General features: G+C 40.3%; 1 long non-coding RNA gene across 1 annotated transcript; it reads right to left on the minus strand.

The window, feature by feature from the left end:
* Window positions 1-1,795: 1,795 nt before the first annotated feature.
* LOC116479730 (uncharacterized) lies at window positions 1,796-13,837 on the minus strand. The gene is made up of 5 exons (XR_004251050.1): window positions 13,706-13,837; window positions 12,664-12,975; window positions 12,046-12,145; window positions 11,053-11,162; window positions 1,796-4,194 (listed from the first exon to the last, which is right to left on the minus strand). It is a non-coding gene; the product is annotated as an uncharacterized LOC116479730 (long non-coding RNA).
* Window positions 13,838-16,111: the final 2,274 nt, after the last annotated feature.

Here is a 16,111-nt window from a genome sequence, read left to right on the forward strand (position 1 = left end):
AAGTCCTTATTAATGAGATTGCACCCTTATAAGAAAAGGCCTCAGCGAGTCAGCCTGCTCTCCTTCTGCTGTGTGAGTTTACAATGATAAGTTGGATGTCTGCAACCGAAAGACTGCCCTTACCAGAACCTTATCATGCTGGCACTCTGATCTTGGACTTGCAGCCTCTAGAACCGTGAGAAAGGAATGTTTGTTATTTAAGCTACCCAGTTGATGGTAATTTGCTATGGCAACCCAAACTGACTAAGGCAAACCCTTTCTTCAAACTGGAAGGAAGCCTAATGTACAAAATCCACGAAGCTGGGGCTTACTCTGGTTCATGTGAAAATGTCAGGAGCTCCTGCCCCCTCTCCACAGCCACTGAAGAGGCTCCTTGGAGCACAGTGTGAAGACACCTGCCTTGGGGTCTTAAGTCACATTAGCATTGTAGTGCCTAATAATTCACCCTGGGGGAGAGCGGATTCCAGAGTGATCAAGCAGGGAGATCTGCTGGGATAGGGCCCGATCCCATGAGGTAAAAGTCTCAATGAAAATGAGGTGAATAAATCAAGAAGTATTTCAGGTAGCAAGTCAGCCAGATTTGATGTGGATTGAATGATGTGGGTGAGGGAGAAGGATGACTCCCAGTGACCCCTAGATATGCTATTGTGGATGAAATATGTGAGAACAATGACAGCAGCTAATATTTATTGAGATGTCACCACATGCTGTGTACTTTGCAGGCATGATCTTGTTGAATCCTCAAAGTGACTATGAGGCATGCACTCTTTCACCCCCATAAAGATGAGTCATGGACTTTGCATATGACTGACTAGCAAATAGCTGAGCCAGATTCCAACATGGGGGTCACACTCCAGGGCCTGTATTCAACCATTGCTTGTCCTGTTGGTGACTGACCACTGAAAGAGATAGTGGCTGTTTCTTCACTACTTTGGGCTCAGTAGGTCACTTTGAGGATTTAATGAAAGCTGTGTATCCTTGTACCAGTAAAATGTACACAGAAACTTATACATGAGTTTTGCTTATGGTTTCAAGGAGTTCTGAAGTGAATCCAGGGATCCTTACAAGTACATTACCCCCAGATTAAGAACTAGTAATTTTGGAAAAGTTTTATTATCCTTATTTAATAGATGACACTGAGTCTTGCCAAGGTCAATGGATGTGGCCCCTGTGTGCCCCACTTGGCTAGCAAGCTGATCTTGCATCCACTGTCTCTTGCCCCATATGTGCCCCACTTGGCTAGTAAGCATCAGAGTCTGATCTTGCATCCACTGTCTCTGGCTTCAAGCCTCATTTCCCTTCCTTTCCTCCAAGTTGCTTTTCCCTGAAGGTAATATTTTCTGTTCCACAAGCATTTAGAAATCCAGAATTGTAATCTTTGCTCTGCCACTAATTTGTTTGTGACTTTGGACAAAGCAGTCAGCCTTGTAATTTCCCATCTATAAAATGGGGACATTAATGACCAATATATTTAACTCATAGAGTTTGAGAAGTTATAAAGGGCTTTTATTATTTACATAAATTTACAATCTAGCTTGCAGATAAAGTCTACATTTTCTATAAATTACTGCAATATATTCAGGAAATTATCTAAAAACTTCAATTGATTTGAAATGTTTTGAGGCATTTTTCCCCCTAGTGCTTTAACTGTCTTGAGGCAGTGGTATCATGCAAGTAATTAAGCAACTTTGAAGTATTCGGAGAGATGATCATGGGAATAATAATCAATAACAATTACACTTGCTGTAAGATGTAACATAAAACTGAGGATCATTCATTCCATTCACTCATTTGCTTATTTATAATTCATTTATTTAATGGATACTCTTGGGCATCAATGATATGCCAAACATAATGGTATGTGGTGGTGATGCCAACAGTGAACAACAATCACAGGTGTCCATTCACCAGTGAAGAGAGAATGTGGACACCTAGTGTCACGCACCTGCTTACTCTTCCATTCCCACCTAACCAGCTTTTGTTACACTTCTCGTGTCGAGGTGCTCAGGGATGTCATAGGGCTTCTGAGTCTGCTCTTTTCTCTGCCTTAAACACTCTCTTTGGTGCTGTGTCAGGGTCCCCGAGACCATCCTTAGGCTGAATGATTCGCTAGAACTCATAGGACTCAGAAAAGCTGTCATGCTCATGGTGGAAGTTTCTTACAGTGAAAAGATACACTTTCCAACCAGAAAGGGGAAAAAGCACTTGGGGCAAAGTCCAGGAAAAAACAGGCCCGGGTTTCCAGGTGTCCTCCTCCAGTGGCATCACATGAGCACACTTCATTCTTCCAGCAATAGTGTGTGACTGCCTGAGTAAAGTGCTACGAACTAGGAATCTCCCCTGAGTGAGTGTCCAGAATTTTTAATTGGGGGCCAGTTGCATTGGCATGTAGTACCTGCAGGATCGATGTTGGCTACTCAGACTTCAGCCTCCTAGAGCAAGAGCAGGCATTCACCATAAATCACGCCGTTAACATAAACTATGTGATTAAACTGGTACTGTGTTGCCCAAGGCTTTGGGCAGAGAGACACACTCTTATCAGGCAGGGCATTCCAAAGCCTCAGAACTCATCTCCCAGGGTCATTCCTGAAGACAGGCCTTTTCTGAAAATGTGCAGGGTTTGAACAACCCAGGTTTGCTGAGTTAACCTTTGCCTACACAGGCCCCCAGCTCATTGTTTACTTCCTTGGGGATGCCGTCCCTAAGTAGGCCAAAATTTTCTAATTTGACTTCTCATAGGGCTCTGTACATAACACTTCTTACAGTGTCAGCTTTAAAACTGCATATGTTATTATTTGTTTAACATTAGTCTCTCTCACTAAATTCTCTCCCTAATGTAGGTAGGGTCTGTTTATGATCGCTGTGTACCTCCCTCACCTGTCAAGGGTCTGGGCCTGGCCCACCGTAGGGATAATATGGACTGAGTCTATGTTTTTTTGAATGAGTAAATAAACAAAAACCTGAAACGATTAGAATTTACTGTAGATTCTATGAAGGAAATAAACAGAATACAGTGCCAGAGAATGACATGTGGGGTACATGAAAAGATGATATTAAATTAAATCATTGGGGAAGCCCTTTTGCAAAGGAGATCTGAGAGATGAGGAGGAAGTAGACACACACAGAGCCAGGTCAGAATATTCAGGAAGAGGGAAAAGCAAGCACAAAGGCCTGGACAGGCTGGATCCATTCTGGGAACAGAGAGGACATTAAGGTTCCTGGAGTACCGTGAGTGAAGGGGACAGTGAGTTAAAACAGAAGTGGGAGAAGTCTTTTAGTTCACAAGAAGGACTTGGGATTTCATTCTGTGTGCAATGGGAAGCTAGGTTTTAATGAAGGAAGTGATGTCAATTGATTTATATTTTTAAACATTTTCTTTAGTTGCTATGAAATAATAGATTGGAAGGGTCAAGAGTGGAATCGGGGATGGGCCAGTCAGGAGGATTTGGTGACAGTCTAGCAAGTGATGACCAGTCTAGCAAGAGATGGCATGGGATGGACTAGGGGGCTGGCAGTGGAAATGGAGAGTAGATCTAAAACATATTTTGGAGTCAGAACTCACCACTTGATGGAGAGATAGCAAAAAAAATAGAGGAATTCTATAGCTCAATGTTTGTATCCTTGGAGTAAATGTGTCAGATGTTGAAGTCAAGCAAGGCCAATTTAACATTTTCAATCATTTTCTAACGTTAAAATGAAATTGGCAGACAGTTCAGAATGAATTCTTAAAGAAGACAAAAGCGTCTGTTAGGCTTTTTGGTTTTGAGTCACTTCCAGCTTAGTGCTTTAGCAATCTTAGTTTGGGTTCTTCAAGGAGCAGCTTGGGGAAATTCTTAGTTTTGGAGGTGGTCCCAGGAAACATGGGTAGGGAAATAGGGAAGGGGAGACAGGATGGGAAGTGTCCATCATTAAGCAGTTTAGTGTTTTGGGTATCTGGGGCTGGGTCCTGCCAGGGAACCCAGTTGTCTGGGAATCTCAGCCCATGGTTGGGGGGCTAGGGCATATATACCTCAACTCCAGTCCAACACTGCTTGAGGGATACTCCTGGGGGCTTTTGTTCCTCAGCACATCACCTTGTCATGTGGCCTAGGCAGAGTAGGCTCTGGTGACCAGAGGAGATCTCCAGGCAAATACATGCAGATGTTAGCAACTGGGAGTGGTAAGTCCCGTATGGTGTGACCTGGACAACAATATCTGCTATGCAGAGGAAATAACATCAGCAGTTAATCAAATGCCCTGTAAACAGAATGTACTGTGGCTTTCTCTCAAAGGATTAGATAATTGCACATGTGAACACTCATAAATTAATTTCTGAGCTTTTTTGAGTTAAAAAAGCTTTTGGACATATTTTCTGTGGTTTCTAAACCTTGTGTCCTCTAATGAGCTCAAACTTTCTTCCTATTATTTTATTTTTCTCCTTGCATGGTTCTGGATGAATTCAAATAGTTTCTTGGAATTGAAGATTGTTTCATTTCCTCTTGGACACTGTACTAGTTTCCTAGGACTGTTGGAACAGATTACCATAAATCTAGTGGCTTAAAGGAAAGCAAATTTATTCTTTCACAGTTCTGGAGGCTATTCAGAAGTCAAGGTATTGGCAGGGCCACACTCCCTCCAAAGGCTCTGTGGGAGGATCCTTCCTTGCTTCTTCCAGGCCTTTTTTTTTTTTTTTTTCTGCATAACTACAATCTCTGCATCCATCTTTAGATGGCCTCCTCCTCTGCTCCCTCTGTCTCTTCTCTGTGTGTCTCTTCTAAGGACACTTACCACTGGACTGAGGACCCATCTGGTCAATCAAGGATGATCTCATCTTAAGATCTTTAACTTAATTACGACTGCAAAGATGCTTTGTCCAAATAAGGTCACATTCACAGGCTCTGGGGATTAGAACAGGGACATGTCTTTTTGGGGGATGCCATTCAACCCATACAGAACCTGTGAAGACTGTTAGTTTGAACCCTCTGACAAGAGTACTCATCTAAATGTAGCTAATGAACCTTTTTGAAGACCGATTTGCATGATCTCTCCATAACCAGGTTAATTCTACTAGATTGCTCCCTTTCTGTCCTTCCTCAGAATGATTGCTCCAAAAAATAGTTGGCACTTTACATACAGAAGAAGCAGCCTCTGAGAAAGTAACACTCAAAGCCAACTTCCTGAAGAATTAGTTTGCTGACATGGTTTCTTGAGTTATTGCCTTGATATTCCTTATGACTAAGCCCTGATTTTCAGTCTATGATATTTCAGTGTCAAGTGATGTACCATAAGAAGTTCATGGCTTGGCAGAAATAACAAAATAATATTAGGTATCATCTTTGAGTGCTTATACTGGTCCAGAGAATAAGAAATCAAGGAAGGTATGAATATCTCCATTTTCAGATGAAGAGCAAAACTCAGAGAGGTCATGTAACTTTGACATAGGAATTTTAATGTGTGACAGTCAGGCTTTGAACCCAGGAGTGGGTGACTCCAAAGCTTCTGTTCTTCCCACTATTACATGCTGTATCTGAGGGCAATACAGGACACTCTGTCAAAGTATGTCTTTTATTGATGGTAGCAGATCCTGCTGGTACACCATCCACATCCCTGGATCTTGCCACATCAGCATAGGGGACTGACTTCCAACTGCTCTATCTGTGTCTTTTCACACTGTAGCTTTCTCCCAAGCTGATAAGGGCTGCTCTCCTGCACACAGGACAGGTGAGAAGTGCAGAAGTGGAGTGGGGTGGGGTGGCAGGTGGGGGTGAGGTAGAGGGCAGGAGAGGGGATTAACCACATCCCCCTAGTAGTTCTCAACCAACGACTGGTGAGAGTTGATGTATGAACACCTTCACTCTCTGGAGGTATAATTCTGAAATGCATGTTCTACACCAGGGCTTCTTAAGCCTCCATGTGCATACAAACACTTGGGGTTTTGTTCAAAATTCTGATTTGGTAGGTCTAGGGTGGGACCTGAGCTTTGATGTTTCTAACCACATCTCAGGAGATGCCCGTGCTGCTAGTCTGCTTTGTATCAGAGCTACTCAAAGTGTGGTCCTTGGATCAGCAGCATTGGCAGGCCCTGGAGGCTTGGTGAAAACGTCAATTCTTAGGCTTCAATATAGACCTACTGATATGGTTTGGCTGTGTCCCCACCCAAATCTCATCTTGAATTTCCACATGTTGAAGGAGACCCGGTGGGAGGTAATTGAATCATGGGGGCAGGTCTTTCCCATTGCTGTTCTCGTGATAGTGAATAAGTCTCATGAGATCTGATGGTTTTATAAAGAGGAGTTCCCCTGCACAAGCTCCCTTTCTTTGCCTGCTGCCATCCATGTAAGACGTGACTTGCTCCTCGTTGCCTTCCACCATGATCGTGAGGCCTCCCCAGCCACGTGAAACTGCAAGTCCATTAAACCTCTTCTTTTTCCCCAGTCTTGGGTATGTCTTTATTAGCAACATGAAAACGGACTAATACACCTACTGAATCAGAATCTTTGAGGGTGGGACCCAGGAACCCATGCTTTAACAAGTTGCCCAGGTGATTCTGATGCCCACGCAAATTTGAGAAGCTCTACTCTGCTATTTTCCAGAGATTCCCTGCAGGGTGAAGCCTACCGTGGCACGGGGCTTGAAAAACACTCTGTTTTGCCTACCGTCCTCTCCCAGGCTCACTTCCCAGGTCCCCTAAGGATATTTCACATTACCTCCCTGATATGGTTTGGCTCTGTGTCCCCACCCACGTCTCATGTCAAATTGTAATTCCCAGTGTTGGAGATGGGGCCTGCTGGGAGGTGACTGGATCATTGGCGTGGTTTCTAACAGTTTAGTAGCATCCCCCTAGTGCTGTCTTGCGATAGAGTTCTCAGGAGATCTGGTTGTTTGAAAGCATGTAGCACCTTCCCCTTCTCTCTCTCTCTCTCTTTTTTTTTGCTGGACATTTGAAAATATGCCTGTTTCCCCTTCACCTTTTGCCATAATTGTAAGTTTTCTGGGGCCTCCTCAGAAGCAGAAGCCTGCACAGCCCATAGAACCATAAGCTGATTAAACCTCTTTTTTTTTTTTAAATAAATTACCCAGTCTCAGATAGTTCTTTATAGCAGTGTGAAAACAAACTAATGCACCCCCAAATGGACTATTTGCCCTTAAACCCTGGTCTCAGGGTTGGCTTCTGGAGAACTCAAACTGGGAGAGCAGTTTATTAGTTTGCATAATTATTGGTCTTTAGCATGTTTAAGCTTCACTTAAATGCTTTTAGCTGACTAGCACAAACCTTTTATTTTTAACTCTTGGGCTACAAGCTGGACGTCATCCCTTTTCCCCCTACCACCTGGTTTTCAGTTTTTCCCCTTTCCTTTCCAGGCTACTCTTATGTTTATATTGGCGAAATGTCATTTATATCTGGGGTAGGAGAAGCATAGTGCCCTGATTTTGTTAACTTAGTTTTTTGGAACCCACCATGCCCATTCGTTTACGGATTGTCTATAGCTGCTTTGGAGTTCCATCCACAGAACTGAGTGTTTAAGAGAGATCACACGGCCTGCAAAGTCAAAACTTTCCTCTCTGGTTCTTTATAGGAAGGTTTGCTGACCCATGACCTGTATAAAAATAGGTGACTTGCTTTAACCCACTTCTCAGCCCTCCTGCCACCCCACCTGGGCTAGTCTGTTTCTGAGACTTCCTCCTGAGGGATTTGCTGGTTCCCTCCTCCCTCAAACTGGTGCAGAGGAAAGAGCAGTGGATAAGGTGTTGGGATACCTGGACTGAGTCCTGGGTCTGTCCCTTTCCAGCTGGGGGATCTTGGGAAAGTAACTTCCCTAGAACTCCTCTGTCTCCTCTGGTAAAATGAAGATCAGCACTGTCCAAACTTCACTGATCATAGGAACCATCTGGGCACTTACTAAAAACAGATTCCCAGGCTCTACTTCTGAACACAGTGGGCAGGTGGGGCTGGGGTGGGGACTGGGATGCTGCACATTTGCCAAGCATCAGGGGAATTTAGGAAACTGACTCAAACAATTTCCAATGAACTTTGGATGCTAAAATACTATGATCTTACAAATAACACTGATGAAATTGCTTTTTTCCTGTGGATATACAATGTTGCTGGTGAAGAAGGTTGAGATTTGATGGTCTCTTTGAACCTTTCAGGAGGAGGATGGGAAAAATCTTTTCTGGAAGTTGGAATGCTTCCTTGTAGACTGTGTTGCTCAGAGAAGCTGTTTCCTTGTTTTAAGGGCTGCAGTACTATTAGGACCATCTCCAGGGAGGACGGATAACTAAGTGAGCCTGAGAGTCCTATGCCTTCTTATATTAGTACTTCTCCAAACCTTCATTTTTGCTGTTAGAAAGAGAAAAGGTAGGATTCGACCAGTGGCTCTCAACCAGGGGTGATTTTTGCTCTCCAGGGGATATTTGGCAATGTCTGGAGACTTTTGGTTTTCAAACTGAGAGGAGGAATGCTACAGCATCTAGTGGATGGAGGCTACAGATGCTGCTCAACACCCTGCAATGCACAGGACAGCCCCTGCAACAAAGAATTACTCAGCTCCTGATATGGTCAGGCTTTGTGTCCCCACCCAAATCTCATCTTGAATTGTAATCCCCAGGTGTTAAGGAAGAGACCTGTTGGGAAGGGATTAGAACATGGGGCTGGTTTCCCTCATGCTGTTCTCATGATATTGAGTGAGTTCTCATAAGAACTGATGGTTTTATAAGGCAGTTTTCCCTGCTCTTGCTTGTTCTCTCTTGCCTGCTGCCACATAAGACATGCCTCTTCCCTTTCCACCATGAGTATAAGTTTCCTGAGGCCTCCCCAGCCATGTGGAACTGTGAGTCGATGAAACCTCTTTTCTTTATAAATTACTCAGTCTTGGGTATGTGTTTATAGCAGTGTGAAAATGGACTAATAACAGCTTCAAATATCAATAGTGCCAAGGTTGAGAAACTCTGGATTAGACCCATGTGCTCATCAGTGACATTTGTGAGGGTGTAAATGGACCCAGTATTTGTACCAAATGCCCAGTATTTCTACCTCAAGCATTGTCTCTAGGGTGAAAATGTCCCAAATTTCATTTGATCCCCATAGAGATATTTCCTTTTCACTATTCCCTTGTAGCAAGTACTCACATCTCTTGTGACACCAATCAAATTTTACAGGAATTAATTATTTGTCTTTTGTTCCTATCAACTATGGCTTCCTAAAGTCGGTATTGATGAAACTTCCTTTTGTGTTTTTTTTTTTTTTTAAAATAGATCTGATAGCATCACCAAATTTATTCTCAGGCAGGCTTAAAGGGAAAACTTAAGGAGTTTCAATGCTCTCTGACTAACAGGGGAAATAGAGCCACTTATATCAGAGTGAGGTTACAGAGCAAAGCCGGAGAGGTTACAGACAGTGAGTCAGTCTTCATATCACCAGTGTTCACACTACAATTTAAATGAGCAAATCTAATTTCCTACAGCATGTCACCTAACAAGTATAAGTTCTTATAACAAACACAGAGTGAGTAAATGCAATTTCTCATAACAAAATGCAAACAAGCAAACCTCAAGGTCAAGGTTCATTCCATAAGAGATCACAATAAACAGTTTAAGTTAAAAAAAAGGTCAGCATATCACAGAAGCATTTCTTGCAAATTAAATGAGCCAGGGCTCAATTTTGTGATTCCTGGATAAAAAAGTCTATATAAATCTCACTTGAAGGAATCATCACCCTAACTAGACTAAGGTGATTCTCCTCCTCCTCCTTCTACTTCTTTTCTGTTTCTCTTCTTCTTCTTGTCATCTTATTATTTTATTATTATTACTGTTATTAGTTTGAGACGGAGTCTTGCTCTGTCACCTAGGCTGGAGTGTAGTAGCAAGGTCTTGGCTCACTGCAACCTTCACCTCCTGGGTTCAAGCAATTCTCCTGTCTCAGCCTCCCAAGTAGCTGGGACTACAGGTGCACGTCACCATCTCCAGCTCATTTTTTTGTTTTTAGTAGATATGGGGTTTTGCCATGTTGACCAGGCTGGTCTTGAACTCCTGACCTCAAGTGATCCATCTGCCTTGGCCTCCCAAAGTGCTGGGATTTACAGGCATGAGTCACCAAGCCCAGCCTTTATTATTATTTTTTGAGAGACAGGGTCTTGCGCTATCACTCAGTCTGGAGTGCTGTGGCATAATTGTGGCTCACTGCAGCCTCAAACTCCTAGCCTCAAACAGTTCTACTGTCTCAGCCTTCCAAAGCATTAGGATTACAGATGTGAGCCACCATGCCCAACCATATTCTTATTATTTTAACTATGTCTAAAAGAATAAACAGTTATAAATATCTATGGAAAATGTTGAAAAAGAAGAGTAATAGACACTTGCCTGCTTAGATATAAAATATATTATAGAGCCATGACAACTAAGATATATGGTATTGAAATCAGAATCAACAATTCCTGAAATAGATTCTTCACTTATGATCAAGAAAGCAAAAAAAGTGGAGAAACAAGCAAGGGATTGATTTCTAAATACTTAGAAGAGAAGTTATTCAGGAAAAAGTGAAGCTATAACAGCTAACATCATACCGTAATAAAAATAAGTTCTTAGGTATTCTATTTTAAATGTAAAAATAACATTATAAGTGATAGAACAAGTTGTACATAAATATGTAACTGATTCTAGACATTGGATTTCTAAGAATAAAAAAAGTGAAAGAAAACTATAGATAGTCCTCATTGTAAATATAATTAAGGGAAAAAATGGAAAAAACATTGTTTGCAACAGATATAACAAGGGCTAATATCCATAATATGTAAATTAATAAGACATTAATAAGAAAGCAACAACATCCTAATAGAAATATGAGGCAAGATACATTTAATTTACAAATATAACTCCATGTTATTTGATACATATGATGTTTTCTGAAAAACATACAAAAGGCTAACTTTTTTAGTTATCAAAGAAATAGAAATAATAATGAGACAATTTTTCAATTATAAAATTTTGGGCAAAGTTTTAAAGATAATTATGATTTTAGCAAAGATGTAATAAATGTATGTGCTTGCACTTGGCATAAATGTAAATTATAACTACCTTTTTGGAATCCAATTCATCAGCAGAGGCTTGTATCAAGAATCTCAATGAAATGAAGAAAATTTGACCCAGTTGTTAATTATGCAAAGATGCTTATATCAAGTTTATTCCTAATAGCAAAAAAGAGAAGAGTAAATGTTAACAATATGGAAATAATGAAATATATAAACAGTATATTAGGACGATGGAATACACTACAAATATTTATTAAAAGAGTATTTCATGAGTTTTGAGACAGTTTTAACAGGAAAAGTTACCACTCAAAACTTAGGGCCCCGTGACTTTGAGTATAGTTTTATTCTGAATTAAGTGAATATATTCTTTTTGTGTGTTTATATGTTTATACAAAAGTAGATGAACAGATGTAAGCACAACCGAAAGAAAAGGAAATTCTTTAAAATATTAATATTGTATTATTAATGGATGAAATTATAGGTGATTTGAAAGTTCTTTTTTATATTTTCGTTATCTTTGTTACTTGCAAATATTTATTATATTTATATGTAATAAAAGGAGTAGTTTCAAAAAGAAAACTCTGATATCTTAGAGCCGTGGAGTTACCAGAATATAATTTCTGACAGGGAACTTTACCATTTTTGAGATGGAAAAACTGAGACTCAAAGAGTGTGGTTGCAGCCTAAAGTAAAACAGGCTGTCAGCAGCACGTGAGAAATAGCTTTAAAACAAAGAAAGGAATAGGCAAAAGTGCTTGTTAGGGCCTCGTCAGCCATCTAAACGAATAGCGGCTGACAACTCCGAGAGTCTATAATTTGTATGAATGTCATTTGTATAGATGTCTGGAAGATTGGTGTATCAAATGATCTATTGGGTAGTAATTTAAAAAAATGACTGCCATTGTGAGTGAAAAGCTGGGTTTTAACATTGATCTACCATGTTCAGAAAATCCACTTAAGCACTACCTTTTTAAAAACACCACTTTTAATTTATCAATTGTTTGATAAGTTTTAACTGACAAGTTTCTTCTTCCCTTACCTCCCTTCATCCTCTCTTCTTTTCTTCCTCTCTGCCTTTCTTCAGCAACATATAAAGAAACTCGTCTATCTGTCAGGTACTGTACTAGAAACCAGGGACTCTAGAACGACAGAGATATGAAAACGATCTGCACACACACAAACAAGTGCATGTAAAGCTGGTGAAGTCTGAACAAACTCTGTGGGTTGCATTTATGTCAGTTTCCTGGTTTTGATCATGTACTGTAGTGACATAAGAAGCTACCATTGCGGAAGTCCGAGACATGCATGGGACCTCCCTGTACATTTTTAAATAAAACTTCTAATGAATCTACAATTGCTTAAAAATAAAAAGTTGAGGAAAAAAATAACAAACCAAACCAACCCAACCTAATAACTACTGTAAAAGGTGTATACACAATGTGATAGAAATAGAGAAGGAAGGACTAACTCTGTGAGACCTTATAGATCTTCATAGAATAAAAAATGAAAACACATAAAGGGTTTGGAAGCTCATAAAGTCTGAACAGTGACACTTAATGTCATAGATATTTTAGAATTGGAAGTGTTTTTGAAGTTCAGCAAGAGTTGGAAAATCAAGTTTATGGATGAATTGACAGGTCCATAGAGGTGAGGTTACCTGAAGTGAGACTAGTTCGGGTCATGACATTTTCCAGGTGTTGTGCCAGGAAGTGACTTTGTCGTGAGAACTCAGATTTTTTTCTTGGGCTTTTGGATCCTCAGAAGTCGAAGCTGGTTCTCCCCACTGTTCCAAGAGGCATTTCACAGAATGCTCACCACGAGGTGGCAGTAGAACATAAGCCATCCCCATCAAAATTACACCGAGGACGTGTGGTTGGAGATGGAGTCATTTCCACTTATCTTTAATTGTATACGTTAATCACGACTGTTATGCTCATATGTTATGTTCATTATAAAATATGCCCCAAATCTAAATATTAAAAGTTGATGCAAAGATGAAGTAAGCAATTCACATGTGATGTCTTCATTCTATCAATAGCTACTATCTTAACGCAGATGTTCATAGTTCATAATTAAAGAGAGTAGATGTATGTCCTTTTTTCAAATGGCCTTTTCATAATTTTACCTTTTTGAGCTCTATTTATGTCAAGTTTCATTAGATGGTCATTGTTTTTATCTAAATCGTGGCTGATTAGTACTTGGAGGAGTGGCATTTAATATAATTAGTTTGAATTATATTCAATTGCTGTCTTTTAAATATAAAAACTGAGCAAATATTGACAGTTTCATGTAGTTTAACCTGTAGCTGCCTTATTTGCAGTATCTTCAGTCTGCATTTTCTTTGGCAGAATTCTTTTTTTAAACACTTGTCCATTTTGGAAGAACTGATTAATTTTATGTTAATTAGGTAGCAAAGGGCTATCTAAGCAAAGGGCTGTGGCACCTCCACGTTGGGGAGCTCTTGCTCCTCACTCAGGATTCCTCACTTACCTGGTGTGACCACAGATCCCTGACGCAGGCCCCGGGCCAGAGCCCAGTGTCAATTCAGGTTAGTAAAACCTTATTTTTTTCATCATATTTTCAAGTAAAAACACATATAAACTGTTTGAACAAGATTTTTCTTGCAATGCAGTGGATTATCTTACTGTCCAACTTGCTCATTTTACAAATGAAGAAGTAGGCCACGAGAAGCCTATTACCTTAGTTTCACACAACACTGAGCCATGTTACACCATGTGACACCACACCAGCACTCTCCATTGTACACTCAAGGTGGGGAAGGGGAGACAGCTTTAAAAAAATCCCAGTCTTGGATTCTCTGTTAGAGACCTGTGTTGTCACAGTGTGCAAATCTTATCTCATTGTCTCCAGAATTCTGGAAACCTTCAGTTCCACACTGAAATTAGAGAGTTTGGAATGTGGTACCTTTTACAATTCCTGCCTTGGAAGAACTTTGTGCTTAAGGAAAAGCCTCCTGTGTTCTTTCAGCCCCTGAAGCAGATCACATATCTTTCCCCCTGTCTAGCTTATAAACTTCTTGAAGGCAGTAACCATGTCTAATTTGTTTTTCTATTCCCTCAGTGGTTGGTTCAATCCTGGCACACAGAAGGTTGTTTAATAAAATGTTTACTGAGTTGGATGGAATTTTCATGTAAGACATTTAAATGTAGGCAATCATGACCTGAATTGAAGATTGTATTTGTATAGGTATAGTAGGACACTACTGAGGGCTTTTCTGAGTTATAGTTCTCAGCTCGGTCCAATAGAACTTTCTACAATAATGGAAATGTTCTATATCTGAGCTGTTCAATGCATTAACTACTAGCCACCAATGTCTGCTGAGCCCTTGAAATATGGCTAGTGAGACTGAGAAATTTAATCTTTATTTAGTTTAAATGTAAATAGCCATTATGTAGCCAGTGACTACCTCATTAGACATGGGAAGGAAACATATTGTTTCCTTTGACCCTACTGAGTTTTTGGCTGGGGACGCTGTAACAAAAGACAGATTAACAAAAGAAAAGCATACATACATTTATTTAATGGAAGTTTTATATGACACTGGAGCCTTCATAAGGAAATGAAGACCCAAAGAAGTGGTTAAGTCTGAGTGTTTTTATGCCAGGTTTGATAAAGACTGGAGAGTCATAGAAGAATGTGGTTGGATAAAGGTACTAGCTAAGGGTAATAGACTGGAGGAAACTTAGCAAGGCCTGTTCGTCGTCTCTGTGTCCCTGTGTCTTTGGAGACAAAGATGTTCCTTTTCTCTGGGTATAAGGAGGGTACTTCTCATGTGAGGGTTTTATAGCCTGCATTAGGGGAAGGTCAGAAAATCTTTCCTTCACCTGCTCTTTCTCAAATTCCTTCAGCTTAAAACATTTTTATCGGCCAAGGTGCCATATTTTGGGACAGCATGTCCTAACCCCTGTCATTCAGGTGGAAAATCTAGATGATAAAGTTTTAGTATCTTCAAGCTTCAACATCTTTCATTTTTTTCTACAATGACTTCCATCAAAACACCTGACCCTTTTTGTAACTCCTCACCATCAGGTGACTGAAGTTCTATTTTTCCCCATTTTCCTGTATCTTTTAAGATTCCCAGGAAATATTCTTTCTGCTAAGTGTTTATTTTGCTCAACTTGTCATCTAAGCAACAAAATTACACACAACATAAAAGCAACCACAAAAGGAGTGATAATTAAAAAACAGAATTGATCCTATCATCCCCTTAGGGAAAATGTGCCCTGAATCCTTTCAGAGGGAACACTGACAGGACCATTTGTCCAGACACTCGAGCTCAATGAGACAATATTGGTTTTTCCATAAGGACAAATCTGTAACCTCATTTAAAAAAAATCTATATAATTTGCTTTGCCACTTAAAGAAGTTAGTATTGAATCATTACATGCCGAGTTTCTGAGATTCAATTCTTTGGCTATGTGGTCACCAGTTTAACTCCTACCTATTCTTCAGTGCTTGGCATCATCCCCGCCTCCTCAAGGCGATTTCCCTGACTTCCCTCACTAATCAGATCTCCCTAGGATACTTTCTCTCAGTGTTTAAACTTCTCCCAGGGTTATCATGAAGGCAAAATAATGCACAACAACCACCCACTTAATGTCTGAAATATAGAAAGTGCTCAACAAATATCAGTTGTCTCTATTCATAAACTAGAGGCCTCCTGTCCAGATGGAGAGTCTGAGCCATAGTGAAGTTCATTAAATTGAGCTTTGGGATTAAGACTCAAGGCCAAGTCATACAGAGAAGAAATAATTCCAAGTTTGTGAGCAGTCCAAGGTGGGTACTGTGAGTGGTCTGAATGTGGAATATAGAATGATGCAGCAGAAGTGGTTCAGGACTGAGTCTGGGAAAGAGAAGAGAGTACTATAGGTACATTAGCCTCCAGAGCTACCTGAGTGGCAATTTAAGGGACTGGTGGAGGATCATTGGGCCAATTTCTTTATTGCTGAGCAAGGTAACACCTAAACTATCAATGCATTTGTTCTGTTACATTTTAGTCTTTGCCATAGACTTATTAACGTTTACAAATTTGGAAGAATATTTTATTGCACATTTTATTAAGTTTTATATTTTCTCTCTTAGTT

Source organism: Hylobates moloch, unplaced genomic scaffold (genome assembly GCF_009828535.3).
Source record: "Hylobates moloch isolate HMO894 unplaced genomic scaffold, HMol_V3 SCAFFOLD_12, whole genome shotgun sequence".
Classification (NCBI taxonomy): Eukaryota; Metazoa; Chordata; class Mammalia; order Primates; family Hylobatidae; genus Hylobates; species Hylobates moloch.